The sequence below is a fragment of the Aethalodelphis obliquidens genome, unplaced genomic scaffold, assembly GCF_003676395.1.
Source record: "Aethalodelphis obliquidens isolate GAN/ISIS:26980383/991018 unplaced genomic scaffold, ASM367639v1 scaffold44, whole genome shotgun sequence".
NCBI classification, from domain to species: Eukaryota; Metazoa; Chordata; class Mammalia; order Artiodactyla; family Delphinidae; genus Aethalodelphis; species Aethalodelphis obliquidens.
In genome coordinates this window covers 15,274,254-15,292,112 of record NW_020837988.1, presented here as the reverse complement: position 1 = coordinate 15,292,112, position 17,859 = coordinate 15,274,254, and positions in this window count along the sequence as shown.

Sequence of the window (17,859 nt, the reverse complement as noted above, 5' to 3'; positions counted from 1 at the left end):
GGCTAGAAATAAAGAATTTGGTCTTTATCAGCAAAGAGTTGGGAGTTACATGCATGGGAGTGACTGAATGAGGAAAGAGGATCAGAAATGGAAACCTGGAGAATTCTAACACTTAAGAGAGGGGCAGTCTTGTTTCCAGTGAACAAGACTAGCAAGGAGCCATTTGAGTTAGCTGGAAAACTAGAGGAGGGAGTATAAAGGAGGAGAAAAGTCAATTGTAAATTATAACCAAGAAGCTAAGTTTAAAAACATCCGAAGCATCTCCTGGATTTGACATTTAGCCGGAATTGGCAAACTTTGTGAGACACGGTGAAGCCTATGGATACTTTCAGTTTGTCCCTGCTCTGAGTCCTGGGAAGCTGACCTGTATGGGCAGGATTTCTTGGCCCAATGGTTTCGGGCTGGGCTTGGTCAAAGGAGGATATTGACAGGAAATCAGAGGGAGGGAGGACAGGAAAGTGGAGGTACCCATTCTCTCCAGTTCCCTTGAGGAGGGTCACCATAGGCTGGCTGCATTCCTTGATAAAGGCCACTACTCCTGTTGGGTGGTTCTTTCCGCATAGCACTCTCTCAGGCTTTGCTCCTTCCCCTTTTCCTGCAGGCCCCCCGGACAGTGACAGCTTCCTGCTGTTACCAGCCCCTGGGGTGCCACACTTTTCTGTTGGCTTCCCTGTATCCTGTCAGTATCTTTGTAAATAGTGCTTGTATTAAACTCCCCTAAAGTTAGCCAGTTTGAGAGTGCCCTTTGTTTCCTGCTGGGATCCTGAGTGATGCAGGACACAGTCCAGACTGTAGCGGGTGGGGGAATGAGTGGGAGATTAGGGAATAGAAAGTATTATTTTGAGAAGTACCATAGAAAAGTACAGATAATATAAAACTGTATATCTACTACCAGAATGAAAAAAAGAGGATATTGGATCATTTTGCTTCATATTTTTAAAAAAGAAATAAAATAAAAATGAAGTTTCTTTTGTTTTCCATCCCAACCCCTATCTCTTCTCTTAATGGAGACCATTGCTCTCATGAATTAGGTATGAACCCTTATAGCCCCCCCCTTTTTATTCTTTTAGTATGTATTTTAGAATTTACCTAAATGCTGCCATACTCTATATGTCACTCAGCAGTTCCTTTATTTTCTCAAGAATACACTTTTGAGAACTATCCATGTTGACATTTATAGGGCTAGGCCATTTAATTGTTCCACAGCATTTTTTTTTTAATTGGGGCATAGTTGATTTACAATGTTGTGTTAGTTTCAGGTATACAACAAAGTGAATCCGTTATACATATACATATATCCACTCTTTTTTAGATTCTTTTCCCATATAGGCCATCACAGAGTACTGAGTAGAGTTCCCTGTACTATACAGTAGGTCCCCATTAGTTATCTATTTTATACATAGTAGTGTGTATGTGTCAATCCCAATCTTCCAGTTTATTCCTCCTCCTCCCCCTTAGCCCCTGCAAAGTTTTTTTTTTTTTAAACAACAATTTAATTAGCTTATGATACTGTGTGTAGCCTGGGTGGTCCCTTTGGGGGTTTTTTGGTTTGTTTTTTTAAGTATAGTTGATTTACAATGTTGTGTTAGTTTCTGGTGTACAGCAAAGTGATTCGGTTATACATATATATTCTTTTTCATATTCTTTTCCATTATGGTTTATTACAGGATATTGACTATAGTTCCCTGTGATATATAACAGGACCTTGTTATTCATCTATCCTATATATGATAGTTTGCATCTGCTAATCCCAAACTCCCAATCCTTCCCTTCCCCACCCGCCCTCCGCCTTGGCAACCAAGTCTGTTCTCTATGTCTGTGAGTCTGTTTGTTTCGTAAATAAGTTCATTTGTGTCATATTTTAGATTCCACAAAATGGTATTTTATTTTTTATATCAATTTATTTATTTCCTAATAATGGACATTTTTATGATTCCAGTTCTTCTACTATTATAAACAATACCGTAATGAACATCTTTGTACCTTTCTCCTGATGTATGAGCCTTTCTCCAGGGTAGGTACATAAAAGAGGAATTGATGATGATCGGGTTTGTGCATTTTTGATCTTACTAGACATTACCGCATTGACATCCTTAGGAAGTAGTTCTATAAACTTCCATAAACAGTGGATACAAGCTCTCATTTTTTCATTTCATGGTCAACATTTTATGTTGTTAGAGTTTACGATTTTTAAAAAATCTGATGATTGTAAAATCAGTATATAAAAAACAATATACAACTATTGCTATTAAAGATAAATGTATGTTTTTGGAATAGATAATATATGCACATGGCATAAAATTCAGAAGGTACAAGAGCATATGCAGTAGAAAATAAGTCTTCCCCCAACCCCTGTCTCTTAGCCACCTAGCTCTCTGCCCTGTAATCTGTTTCTTGTGTGTTCTACAGATACATGTAACTGCATATGATGTATGTAGTAAAACACTAAGACAATTCATTCTATTGCACTTCTTTTGTCTCAGTAGGTTCTATACAGTTTTATAGACTCAGTGTTAATTATTTCATTTTACCATAAACCCTGTTTCTGTAGATCCCACAAGCATAGGTTTGGGTGACAACTTGAAGAACTCCTAATTCCAAAGTCAAGGACCCATCAATTCTAAAAGTCCCATCACTACTGCTCTGAGGGGCTTAAGGAACATCTATATCAAGTTCTACTCTCCTAGACTTTCCAATGGAAGATTGTGGACTAGGTCCTATTATCTGTCATGGTACCATCAGGAAAACAGTCAGCACTGTAGGTATTTCAAATAGGAAGGGATTTAACACAGGGAATTAGAGACTTTCACAACTCTGGGGAACTGGCAGGAAGGATGGCAGTTAAGATCTGTTTCAGGAAATCTGGAAGTGCAGGGATCACAAGGAAGCTACTGCCATTGATCTCAGCTGCCTGTAAAAGCAACGGGAAGATTCTCAGACCACCCACCCAAAAGCTGTAGGCAAAAATCCCACGTCAGCCATCCTACCTGCTGCTGCCTATACTTCTGCCCATAACTGCCTCTAGAAGACAATGGCTTCTCTTTCTCTTCCCTACCAGATCTCATGCAAGTGCCTCTCATTAGTGGAGTCTAAGAGAACATGTTCTCCTGTGGAAAAATACAGATATGATACTGAATATCCACATATGGCAACTAGAAGGATTCTCAATAAACCCTCCTTCCCTTATACATAGGTGACTTTATTACTCAAATTTGTAGTATTACATTCTGCTCCTATTAGAGACAGACAGCATGAGAATTGGTAGAATACGTATGATTTATTTCATAAATTTTATATAAAGCAACAGTAATTAAGCACCTATTTTATCCTCCAAAATCACCCAGTAGGTGAGAAAGACTTTGGGAAGAGTAACAGAAAAGGAAGGAAAAGATCCATTTCCTATTCAAGCAAGCAAGCATTATTCATTTAACAAACTTTGAGATCCTACTATGTGTTCACATCAGAAACTGGAGGAAAGCAGAACTTGATATGGACTCATACATATTCAATCAAGGGAAAAAAATCTGCATAGGAAACAAGCTTATGGTTACCAAAGGGGAAAGGTGGGGAGCAGGGATAAATTGGGAGTTTGGGATTGACATATACACACTACTATATTTGAAATAGATAACCAACAAGGATCTAATGTATAGCACAGGAAACTCTGCTCAATATTCTGTAATAACCTAAATGGGAAAAGAATTAGAAAAAGAATAGATATATGTATAACTGAATCACTTTGCTGTATACCTGAAACTAACACGACACTGTAAATCAACTACAGTCCAGGCTTCCCTGGTGGCGCAGTGATTAAGAATCTGCCTGCCAGTACAGGGGACACAGGTTTGAGCCCTGGTCCAGGAAAAATCCCACATGCTGCAGAGCAACTAAGCCCATGTGCCACAACTACTGAACCGATGCTCTAGAGCCTGCGAGCCACAACTACTGAGCCGTGCACCACAACTACTGAAGCCCGTGCACCTTAGAGCCCGTGCTCCGCAACAAGAGAAGCCACCACAATGAGAAGCCCGCATACTGCAGTGAAGGGTAGCCCCCACTCTCCGTAACTAGAGAAAGCCCGCACGCAACAATGAAGACCCAATGCAGCCAAAAGTAAAAAAAAAAATTAAAAAAATCAAATTCTTAAAAAAAAAATCAACTACAGTCCAATATAAAATAAAAATTTTTTTAAAAAGAAAAAACATACTATCTCAAAAAAAAGAAAAACAACGATAAGTACAAACCAATCTTTGTGGAGCTAATCAACTAGATCAAGAAGAGAAATTACATATGAACTCTGCAACAAAAGATAAATTCAGTGGTGGTATAAAATTTCTTTTTTTTTTTAAACTTTCATTTTTAAATCAAGGTGTTCAACTTAAAATCCTTCTTGTTTTGGGAGGGAAGACAGAATAAAGCTAAAGTCCCACCTCATGTTTTCTGTGATTCTACATCCAACAGAACACTCTATAGATCAAAAATGCAAGTATAAAGAGATACGAGGTAAGGTGGTGAGCAGCACGAGATGGGGTTTCGCACAGCAGAAGGAGAGGGAAAGAAAAGGAGGGGAAAAAAAGGCAAGCATTCAAAATTCACTTATACTTAGGGCTATATGTTAGATGCCATGGAAAATTAAAAGATAAGACATGTTCCCTGGCCTCAAGGGACTTAAGGCAGGATTTGCCCAAAGGCTCTAAGGTGCCTAGAAGAAGGCTGTTTGCCGTGTGCCTTACAAGCATGGTCTCATTTAATTCACATACTAACCCCACGAGGCAAGCACTTCTGAGCCTATGTTTCAGGTAAGGAAACTGAGGCACAAATAAGTTCCATAACTTGCTCCCCTCCAGCAAGAAGTGGAGCCAGGAGTTTATGTCAGCACGATTCATAACCGCTACCCTCTCCAGGGCAGAAAGACTCTAGTGGACAATGGAACTGATGTCTCCTAGAAAAAATTGTCTCTAGGAGGTAGAAGCATAACTCATTCATTCCTCAGCCCCCCTCCCCAGGTCCCATAGATATATTTTCTAACTCTGCACTATTTTAAAAATATTTCTTTCTTCTCTTGCCTTCCCTAATTCCCATTTCTCCAATGCTTATCTTCTCTTTCTGTCCCACTTCTCTCCCAAAGCCTGCAACACATACATAACGAATGTAAGCTGTGCTTTTAGTTTTTCCAAATTGTCATCTTTCTTTGGGTCTACGCTTGGAGGAGATGGAATAGGTAACCCCTCAGACTAATTTTTCCCCCTGTCCTGCATCATTCCCATCAGCTTACATAGTTTAGTACTCTCATCTTAAAAAAGTATATAGTAACTATTTTAAAGAAAATAGTCCTTGGCCCCTCATGCTCCTGCAACTGTATTTCTCTATGCCCCGTTTGCAGCGTCAGCTTATAAAAAGTTGTTTGTAGCTACTGTCTTCATTTCTTACCTTTTCATTCTCTCTTCAGCCCACTTCACGGGCTTTTGTCCTACTCTCTACGCTGACATCTCCCAAATTTGTATTTCCAGCCCCAACCTTCTTAACCAGCTGTCTCCTTCACTCTGATGTGGATGTTTAATTTCGAAATTAACGTGCTGCCAAGGCAAACCCTTGTTTCCCCAGCCTGATCTATGCCTCTCCCAGCTTTCCTTATCTGGCAAATAGCTCCAACAGGAGCCCAGAGAGTCTGAGGATCATCCATTGCCTCATTCCCCCACCTTGAACCCACCAACAAGAGCTATCTACTCTACCTCAGACACATCCAAAATCTGTCTGCTTCTCTCCATCTTGATCCTCATCCAAGCCACCATTATCTCTTACTGAGATTGTTATAGACACTTTATGTAACCCATGCTCCATGTGGTAGCCAGAGTAATATTTTAAAATGCAGATCAGGTAATATCACTCCTCTGCTCAAAACCCTTCGATGTCATTCCATCACATTTAGCATAAATTCTGGCTTTCAAGGCTCTGCATTCTTAGGTTTCTGGTCCTCTCTCTGACTGGATCACCCCCTCCCCTCCTCTCCAAGCCCCAGCCGTACCTGCTCTCTTTCTGCTCCTCGTGCAGGTTAAGGTTTGGAGCTTCTGCATTATTTACCTCCTCCCTAGATTATCAACTCCTTTGATCTTCATTGCTGGCTTCTTCCCAATATTTGGGTCTCAATTCAAATGTCACCTTCTCAGAATGGCCTTCCTGCATCACCCAATTTAAAACAATCACTCATCTACTCTCTATCACCCTGTCCTGTTTTATTTGATATTAGCACTTATTACTACCTAGTGTTCCATTGCTTTGTGTGAGTCTATCCACATTAGAATGCAAGCTCTGTGAGGACCAGAACCTTGTCTTTCTTGTGTTTTGCCACGTGCCCAGCACCTAGAATGGTGCCTAGCACATAGCAGGGGCTCAAATATTTAATAAATTAGCGAAAGATAAGATCCTTGAACTCTAGGACCATTATGACTCATAAATTGCTACATAATTTTCCCAATTGTCTAATGACATTGCTATATAACTTATGAGCTCTCAAAATGTGATTCATGATGATGAAAGCACAGAAAATAACTTTCCCTTAAAAATTCTGGAGAGACAAAGGAAAAGAGAAGATCTTAATGTATGCTTTCATCTTAATGAATATTTGGTTTTTTTTTTTTTTTAGTTTTTAGTTTTTTTTTTTTTAAGGGGGGGATGAGGCACTTCCAAATTAAGTTTCACATTGCATTAATTATTTCTATCACTCAATGAAAATTTCTGATGAAAATTTGTTATGATATACTAACTGCAATCCCCCAAATATGGGAATCTTTTCTAGGTTTGGGGTTCAAACCTTTGAACCAATAAGTGGTTGACAAGTTCCAAGGGCAAAGCATTCCTCATGCCGTCTGTCACACTTACCCTCCTTTCCCCTTCTACCCTGTGAACTATAGGAGCAGCGAGTATTTAATTGAGAATTCTTCTCTTCCATCAAGAAACAGTGTCAAGAATTCCATGCCCTGAAGAATTTTCTAAGGTTTTCAAGTCTATATTATGAAACACTTTTAAATAACTGGGTTATAGGCACTTTTCTATCCACTCTGTATAACTCGAATAGATTGTGTAATGCCTCATGAAGGGCCTGGATACTCACCACCCACATCTCCAGTCTAAAACTAGGTTATGAGTAAAATGAAAACTCTGCAAAAAAAAAAAATCCTTCTGCTTCTCATAAAGTCCTCGGCTCAATTCATATCTCACAGGCATGAAAATCCAGATCGTGTAAAGAGGTCAGGAACCTAAATAATGATTCAGCTCATAATGAACAGTAACAGACACTCCTTTAAAACTGTGGAAATTCTCATTTCCACACTATAGCCAAGGGAACACAGGCATGCCGTCAGCAAGCAAGAAACTGAAAGGGTACTTTCCTTATTTACCTGATAGCTCTTGCCCTACTTCATCCTGAACAAAAGCAAGCCTGCCACACCTAGGGTTCAGGGCATTTTAGGGTGGAGGAGGGGTAGGATGGAATGGGGAGGCTTTATCTAGTCTGGGAAGGTGCCCAAGTGAAAACAATTGAATACCAAATCATTTTCCCACGAGGCTGACAGAGTTCTCCATAGACTGTTAAGCTTCAACCACTCTGCAAACTCTATGAAGACATCTTTAAGGCCCTACTTTTTTCCCCTCTGGGGAAACGTCTTCACTCCAAGAGGTTAGTCTGGGAAGATAACATTATCTTCAAACCACAACAACAAAGCCCTTAGTCCCCCCATAGTGAAATTCCTGTGCTCCACCCTAATTGAGTTTAGGAAACTGATAAGACAGCTGTGAAAATAAAGCGGAAAACCATTCCCTCTCATTCAAATCAGCTGGCACAGTTTGCACTTTTTAAGAAGAAACCAGGAGGTTGTTTTTTTCCATTTTTTAAAATGGTTATGGACCAACACACAACTAAGCAACCACACATATTGCAAAGTGAATCTGTCCACCCATTAGCTCATATGTGTATATTCATTTAAAACTCTGTATCATCAATATTTTGAAATATCCACAAAGGTAGAGAGAATAATACAATGAACCCCAAGTACTCGATACCCAACTTCAATGATTATCTACATAAATCCATTCCGTTTTAATGTTCTTGCAATAAAACACACCATTCTGCTGTGAGAAATATGCCCATGTGTCTTATAGGCTATAACATGTGTTATGATACATAATAACTGCTTTAGAGTTTTTGGGGCAAAAGAATAAAACTTCACCAATTCTGACTAGCTGGCTACAACTCTGCCCAAACTATTGAAAAAGCTGCCCTATGCTATTTTTTAAAGGGCACTTTTATCACTTCCAAGTTAAAGAGTATCATAAAAGCGTTGCCATGGAGAGGTCCTATCTCTCCTCTAATGAACGTACACACAAATGGTAACTGTAAAATTATTATCTTTGCATGCACCTATTTAGAAGCAAATAGGTGCTTCTAAAGTAATGACTGATGTATTTATCAGCTCAGGCTACCAAAACAAAACACCATAAACTGGGCGGCTTAACCAACAGAAATTAATTTTCTCACGGTTCTGGAGGCTGGAAGTCCAAAATCAGGGAGCCAACATGGTCAGGTTCTCTTCCTGGTTTGCAGACGACCCCGTCTAGCTGGGTGCTCAAGGCAGAGTGAGAGCACGCAAGTTCTCTGGCGCCCATTAATCCCTTCATGGATCCCACCCTCATGACCTCACCTAAACCTAATTATCTCTTAAAGGCCCTACTTCCAAATACGTCACGCTGGGCGTTAGAGCTTCAACATACAAATTTTGGGGAAACACAATACAGTTCATAGCAAAAGACATGTTTATTTCCCTTCAGTTTAAGATCTTTTCTTTACAAGTTACAATTATGTAGACATTATTTATTTGCCTAGCAAATCCTTTCAATTCAGGTGCAGATACAAACTTTGGACAAGTTCGTAACAAACATCACAAATTCCACAATAGATAAATTTTATGGAAGAGGTTTTATAGCATAGGAGATAACTATCTAGTCAGTACCTGCCAGACTGTTACTGTTCTCTTTGGGATACATCTTCCCCTAAATAAACTGATAAGGGGCAAGAAATAATAAGGAGTAGGTAGGCTTTCTGAGTCTGCCCCTGAGCCTGAAGTTGGGGGCAGGGTGGGGGGGAGGGTACAGCCGATTTTACAACAAACAGGCTAGTTTAGGGTTTATAGAGTTAATTATCAAAGCTTACCTAATAATACTTACAATAAATACTAAGATCTTCAAAAAGTAACCTGAATTTAAACCTTGTTTGTGTTTTTCTAAAGATCAGTAATTTTTTATTAACTGAAATTAGGTTGCTTACCAAGAACCTGGAAAAAATCCACGCCCTCAAAATTCCCCTTGAATCTTCAAGTAGGCAATTCATTATTCTGCTCCTGTCCCGTGGATGCCCAGCTGTTGGTAGCTGAACTCTCCTGCAAAGGCGACCCCCACTTGGAGAAGTGAAGTCCTGATTGCAGAGCACTGTTGAGAGCTCACCTTAGGATGAAAAGGGGAATCAATTCTCTTCATAAAAGGGCTCTCTGACTACAGATGAAAGTGCTTTGGGGATTTGGGGCCGAACCTCGTGAACCGAGCAGGAAAAAAAAAGGTACTTTGTGAAGGGTATTTGAGTTGCCAATACCCTGAGATACCCTTAAGAATGATCTGCAACTGACTGTAGTGAAACTTATTTTGACATTTTCCCGAAAATGGGAAGTAAATATTGGAAATCAGAATGCTTCGGTTGAGGAGTAACAACAAATTAACTCAAATATGGCTCATTATTACATAAAGCCTTATTATATTGTATTATTGTTTGTGACGCTAAGAGTGTGGGCTTGGCAACACCTCTAAAGCTTCAGAGAGGACCCCAAGTTCCAGATGAGAATGCAACTGCCAACGCTTTGATTGTAACCTTGTGAGACTCTGACCAGAAAACCCAGCCACTCCATGCCAGACTTCTAAACCACAGAAAGCTAATAAATGTGTATTGTTTTAAGATAAAAAAAAAAAATAGTGTGGGCTTGGGATTTCAGGAAGTTCTGAATTCAAATCTTGATGCCAACATTTAGTACCTATGTGACCTCAGACTAATATCTAACTTCCCCGTTTCTTGTTTGGTTTTTTAAATCTATAAAATAGAGGTAATACTACTTACCTTCACTAAGTAAGGAATAAATAAGATAATATATGTAAATAGCTTGGCAGCATATCTGGTACAGAGTAAGAACCAAATAAATGGTGACTACTATCATTAGCTTAGCATAATTGAACGTCAACAATTGTAATTAACTACACTTGCAAAAATCTGAGGACAAGATGGCTTTACTTACTTAACAACCAGAAACACCTTCCCAAGGGGAGGGAAGTGGATTTTTAAAACTCTTCTCAGCGTTAGTTTGCATGTCTTTGGGGTATATTCAAAGGTGGTAAGCAGCACTTTGAAGTATCCTTCTGGTTCATGGGTTTGGGGAGCTTATTTGCCACTTACATAAGAAGCTGTGTCTTCTTTTCTCACTTTGCAGAAAATAGTGGGAATATTTACCAAGCATTTTTCAGAAATGAGAGGTAAGAAATTCAGTCAAGGTTCTGGGGATACATAAACAGTGCAACAACATAAATAAGGGGTCTCAATGTAATATACAATACTACTAAAAAGAATAGTTTACTTCCCCAGTGATGAAGAAGTTGCCTGAATGGGCTTCTCTGACTATTGCAATCACAGTGAAAAGACCAGCTTGAGCTGACCGTAGCCCTGGGGTGCACCCAGTGAGATAGCTCGGCCTAGATAACGCCTGTTTCTCATTTATGGCAAGAAAAGCAGTGTTTGCCTCAGACAGTGTGAAATTCATCTGCAGATTTCAAGGGGAAAGCTGGAGGCCAAGGATTAAGTGAGAAGACACGAAATCTTTCAGTAAAACATTGGGAAGTGGTAATATGAAAATGACGCTCTTGAGTCCTATTTCCCATCAGTGAGATGCCTGAGAATAGTTGGTCTGATTAAGACAGGGAAAAAAATATTCATGAGCCAGAAAATGAGAAGTGGAAGTCTTGCTTTGTGGTCTTCCTCACTACAAACATCTTCTGCATATTAAGAGCTAGGAAGGGGTGGTGGTGGTGGAAATTTTGGTATTTATGAAGAGTGTAAATCAAGTTTTACTAACGGGATTCTAAAACAGGGGAGTGATTAGAAAATCGTGGAGTAAAATGCTTCATCAGTGTGAAGTTTTGCCAGCTGCTGCAGTTATAGCCTAATATATCCCTGGGTAGAATTATGGCATACTGGTGCCAAAAGGGCTCTAGTTCATCTGGATTTGATAGGATACTGACAATCACACAGCTCTGTGGGCCTGGGACTGTGTGTTACAGGTAAAGTGTTCGGGTTCCTTCACCCTAAAGGCTTTCATAGTGTTTCTCAATCTTGGGTAATATAACGAACTCTTCTAAGAGGAATGAAAATTCTCCAGGGATCCTTACATTTACTTAAATTATCCTTAGTATAATGTTATCTTAAAATGTACACAAATAAAACTAGGTGCAAACTCCTAATAGTTATAGTTCTTATAAACCAAAGGCTTTTTTTTTTCCAGACTAAATTTAAGTAAAACTATGGAGCCAATGATATTTAAATTGACAATACTAATTTAATGAGATGAATAATGTTATTTTGCTGCAACTACATAACTGATTACAAAGTAAACATGCTACTGATTGCCACAGGGCAGGCTCTTTTGATGTTGGTGCATTTATAAAATGATCTCTCAAGTTTTCTTTATTTGAACTATTAGGTTACCTTCATTAATACAGTGGTAGTGTATCATTCACATACTAAGGCCAGCTCTAGTCTTTTCTTATTTGCCCGGGGCCAATTGGAGAATGCTAGATCGTGTCAATATGATCACAAACACAAAGCAAACAAGAACAAAATCATGAGGCTGTACTCAGTGATAAAGTATTTATCTTATTCTTAGTGAAAATGTTCTATATCTGCCCTGTCCAATATGGTAGTCCCTGGCCACATGTGGCTATTCAGCAAAGGGGACTAGTGTAACCCAGGAACAGAATTTTTAATTAATTTCCATTTAAAAAGCCGTATGTGGCTAGCGGCTACTGTGTTGGACAGTGCAGAATTCTAGTTCATGCATTTATTATAGTTTTTTAGATTATCATTAAAATGAAATCACTAGCTGTTTGAGTAGGGCAATGTACTTAACCTCTCTAAATCTCACTGCCTGCATCTATAAATTGGAGATAATGAGATATAATGCATGTAATCACTTAGCACAGTGTCTGGAACAGAAACAACACTCAATCACTAGGAATGTGAATGGGTGACAGGCCAGGAGGAGGGTTTGCCCCTTTTCATAGTCTCCATCACTGCCCCTTCAAGCCACCCCTGGGTGTGCTTATTCTTTGAAATGTGCAATTGACATTTTCTCCATTTTATGTGAACTGCCAGTGAAGGCATCTTTAGACAACATTGCTATCTTTATTAGTCTCTAACAGGCAAACTAAGTAAAACTAATAAAACTAATGTGTTTATCATGCGAAGGTAGCTTTGATAAGTCACCCACCTTCCAATTAGATTATCTCCCTGTGCCCCTCCTACACTGAAAAAATTTTTTTGTATATCTTTACTGTAGTATAATGGCTTTACAATGTTGTGTTAGTTTCTGTTGTACAACAAAGTGTATATTGAAATTTTGAAGCTGCCTGAATAACTGGCACAGGGGCATCACTAGCCAAAGTGTTTAGACCTCATTTTTATTTCTCTGGAAAACAGGAAGCCTAAGCCCCTTCCGAGTTGTAGTGGAACACTGTGAAACTGGTTATGTCACACTCCTTACTGACTGCTGCTGCTCGGACAGGGGATGCTCTTTCATTCCCCAGGCCCAACTCACACCCCATTTGCACCTGGCAAGCGTTCAACATCATTTTCCAAAATCTGCTCAAGCTTCACCTCATCCATACAAACTTTTTTTTTTTTTTTTTTTTTGCGGTACGCGGGCCTCTCACTGTTGTGGCCTCTCCCGTTGCGGAGCACAGGCTCTGGAAGCGCAGGCTCAGCGGCCATGGCTCACGGGCCCAGCCGCTCCGCGGCACGAACCCGCGTCTCCTGCATCGGCAGGCGGACTCTCAACCACTGCGCCACCAGGGAAGCCCATACAACCTTTTCTGACTCTCCCAGGTAAAACTCATCCCCTCTCTCCCTGGCCTCACCATGTACTTGACACAGACTTCCATCATAGCAACTGTTAAGTTTTCACATTTATTTCACATTTATTCTTGCCTTGTGTTATGGACTGAATTGTGTCTCCCTTAAAAAGATAGGTTGAAGTCCTAACTCCCGGTACCTCAGAATATGACCTTATTTGGAAATAGGGTTGTTGCAGATATAATTAGTTCAAAGAAGATGAGGTCATACTGGAGTAGGGTGCGCTCTGAATCTATTATGACAGGGGTCCTTAATGGAAGAGGAAGGAGACAGAGACACAGACACACAAGGGGAGAATGCCATGTGATGACAGAGGCAGAAATTGAAGAGCTGTAGTTATAAGGATTGCAGGCAAACCACCAGGTGCTAAGAAAAGGCTAGCAAGGACTGTCCCCTACAGGTTTCAGAGGGAGCGTGGCTCAGCTAACACCTCGATTTCAGACTTCTAGCCTCCAGAACTCTGAGACATTAAATTTCTGTTTTTTTAAAGCCACTTAGTTTGCGGTACTTTGTTATGGCAGTCCTAGCAAACACCTTACTAAACCACAAGCTCCTTGAGGACAAGGACCTTGTTTGATATATTTATTGGCAGTTGTCACAGTGTCTGAACTAATACGTGGGACGGATAAATGAATGAACACACTACCTATTCCTTTGCCTTAATCTGGTCTCAGATTGCAACAGCAGAAAAATCACTTTAAATACATTCAATGCTGCTGCATTTGGCCACACAGGCTAGGCACTGCATGACTCCAGAGTTGTGTGATGTGGTGACCTTCAATTATTTATTATTGAATAACTTAATCAACGTAAGGAAAGTCAATAGAACAGTGAACCTCCAGGCCATGTGTTAGAAAAACCACTACTATTGGGAGGTTCAGCTCTTACCCAGCCAAACAGAAGAAACCATAAATAATTCTCCTCTAGACTGGGAATTGGTAAACTACAGCTTTGGGCCAAGTCCAGCCTGCTGTCTGCTTTTGTAAATAAAGTTTTACTGGAACACAGCCATACTCATTGATTTACATATTGTCTACAGCTGCTTTAGTCCTACAATGAGAGAGTTGAGTGGTTGTGATGGATAGTGTTTGTGATATAAAACCTAAAATAGTTACTATCTGGTCCTTTACAGAAAGAGTTTGCAGAACCCTGCTCTAGAGAGTATAAATTGAGAGACATTGCCAAAATGTTTTATATTAAGTGGTAAAAAAAAATCTCACCTTGAAACTGAAACCATTCGTTTTATCATACTTTGGAAGATTCTACGTTACTATTGTTAACGTCAGCATGCCAGGAAGACAACTATGTGTAGAAAATAATTTATTGCTATCTCAAAAATGGGAGCCAGGGGTGTTTTATATATATATATATATATGTATGTATGTATTTTATATTATATATGTATTTTATATATATATATATATATATATATGAGCTAATTTATGTGTGTGTGAATACGGGGTGTGGGTGGAGTAAATTCCAAGCAGATACAACATACGCAACTTACAAAATGAGGTGCTCTATATAGGGAATTTTTTGAACTGTGTCCAGCTCCCCAAATTGGAGAGAAGAAATGGATGGAGATCTGTCATGAAGTCCAGGAGGCGAAATGCTATTCCAATGTTTATGAGAACAGTTCTGCCTGCAGTTTTATTCCTTCTGGAAAGTATTGTGGAAAGTCTTTGACCTTTCTGAGAGGTCCCTTATGCATCAAGTACAGGCCTGCCATGTGACCGCATCACCCTGGCCTCAGCTGACTGGGTCAAGGCTGGATACCTGATCCAAAGGTCAAAGGCCTATATAATGGCCTGGTACAAGGGCTCTGCCCAATAGGGGTGAATGAGGGCCACACCAACCTCATGCTCACTCTTGGGGAGCTTAAAGACTTCTGGAGACAGTGAATCTATGTGTCAAGATTAGCAAAAGCAAAAACAGAGCGTACTTGTCACCACAATGACAGGGCAGTTGTTACCTAAGGGATAGGAAGAAAACCTGTTCACAGGAGCAACACTGCATCCTGAGTGATGCTTCCATTTCTAGAGTTCTCACTGTGCCACTGGGGCACTGTCACTAATCATGGTCCAGTGTGTTCCATTTTCGTGTTATCATTTGAGGATGGGTTTAGTTCATGGTCAGCTCAACTTCTGTATTTCATCACTTCATCCACTTGCTTCCCATCCTCTGTACCCTTCCCTGATCGTTCTTTATTTGTAACTGCCTTGCAAACTCTAACCCTCTACCAACCCAACCGTGTACTTCTCTACTCCTATACATGGGCAGTTTAGGGTTTAACCAGCCCTAAATACGTTACCTAGCCACTGTATTGGTGGCATTATAAATGCACGGTTTCCAACCTCAGTGTGTCTATTGAGAATTCCACTGTATATACATATTTGACTCACTCTCCTACTCCTCACAGCTGATACTGCGAAGCTTCAATGCTCCCCAGGCTTCCATCTCCATTGCTCACCTTATATCCAACCTCAGAGAAAGGAGAGGTATCTGGCCCCAATTTCCAGACTCTCTCCAAGCACGTAAATAAACCTGCACCCTTTGTTTCCTGCTTTCCTGTTCCTAAGGAAGAGGTGAAGCTACTCTTGTTCAAAGCTAATCCCTCTGCCTGTGGTCCAAATCCTAAGATCTTCCATTCTTGATTCTAGCCTTGTTCCTACACAATTATTCCCTCTCATTCCCATATCTTCCATTTCTCCCTTGTCCGTGGTCTCTTTCCTTGTGCACATGTATATATGCTCATGTCTCTCCTCTTTAAAAAAATCTTTCTTGACTCTTCATAACCTACTAGCTGTCATCTTATTGAACTCATTCATTTAAAGGCTATTCATCTTAAAAGGTATAGGAAATTCTGCTCAATATGGAGAATGGAGGTAATTTACAAGAGCCCCAGGGACTTCCCTGGCAGTCCAGTGGTTGGGTCTCTGCGCTTCCACTGCAGGGGGCATGGGTTCAATCCCTGGTCAGGGAACTAAGATCGTGCCAGCCGCGAGGTGTGGCCACAAAAATAAAATAAAATAAAATAGCCCCATTCCCAAGTCCCTGCACATAGAAATGCTGCTTAAAATATAATAAACTACATTTTTCTTAAAAGAATAACTAAGCTCAGATTGTGTAAGAGGTCAGGGGTGAGGTCATACTGAAGTAGAGTGGGCCTCTAATCCAGTTTGTTGTGTGTCCTTCTAAAACACAACACCATGTGAAGAGACACAGGGAGACCTCTACACGATAATGCTGGATTGGAGTGATATATCTGCAAGCCAAGGAATACCAAGGATTGCAGGCAAACCACCAGAAGCTAAGACCAGGCAAGGAAGGATTCGCCAACAGGTTTCAGAGGAAGTAGGATTTTGGACTTCCAGCCTCCAGAACTGTGAGAGAATAAATTTCTGTTGTTCTAAGTTACCCAGTTTGTGTTTTTTTGTTATGGCAACTAACTAGGAAACTAATGCAAACAGCAAAGCCATCTTTCCTCTCTGCCACACCATTTTAATATATTTAGGACAGGATTGGCTTATATGGGATGAGCAGAGAAAGAATGTGTGCGTAAAGGGTCTGGAGACTTCATGTGAAATCCCTAGGTTCGGAAAGTACCTCAACCATTTGACTTGCATTATGATATTCATGAATGTGAAGAAGTAAGTCCCCCAGTTGACCAAGTACAAGTTATTTCACCAGGAAGAGTACACCAGGGAAAATTAAATGCCCCCCTGGGCACCCTCCCCAACATGTGTTTCTCATTGCCCACCTCTCCACCCCCAAATTCAGGGTGATACCTAGGGACCTCCCTAATTATACCCAAGATGCTTCTCTTTTCTGTTCTTTGTTTTTTCTCCCCAATCTCTACCCCCAGCAACCTTTTTCTTCTTTAGCTTATCCTGATTTTGCTTTAAAGCTGTCAGTGGCATCCAAAGTAATTTCTTTAATCCCTGTGGAACAAAACAGACTACCAAAATATCTAATCCCTACTCTAGCACTTTAACCCACATATATTCCTTCGAATAATATTATAACTCTCCCTGATGCTGCTGTCAAGACAGGGAGTTGGGGGTGGGGAAGGCAGAGAGAGACAGGATCTGTGTTGCCAGGAGAAGAATAGAGAGGGTAAAAAGGAACATGAAAGTAGACATGGAGGTGGGTGACTAAAGGTCACCAGCCTTTCCTCCTGGAATGGATGTTCTGAAACCTCCTGACCCTTGGGAAAGAAGTGTTTTCCAATGCTTCCTTGCCTTCTGCTCTGAATCTCTGGTATTCTGATTTTTAGAAGTGAAAAAAATATTTTGATTTAAGCCATATGGCCTTTTTCTCCTTACGCTGGAGCTGTAGAAAACTCAGAGGGGCAGGTGTGGAAAGCAGTGGCAGCAGAGTGGGTGGGTACACAGGGTCTGCGTGTCTATAGCTTGTGCAGCTCTGTAGCTATGGCAACCATGTGCAATGCCACTTGCATAGCATCGTAACATGGCCCTAGAGTTACCCCTGGCTATTCAACTATTCCTTTTCACTGCACTATCTGTGCTGCTGTTTCCTAACTACTATAGCTCTATCATAATTTTTTGAAGTCATGCTTAAGTATTGTTTCTGTTGGTTATGCTTGTTGTCAGAACACCTTAGTTCATCTGGTAGAAAAACTAGAT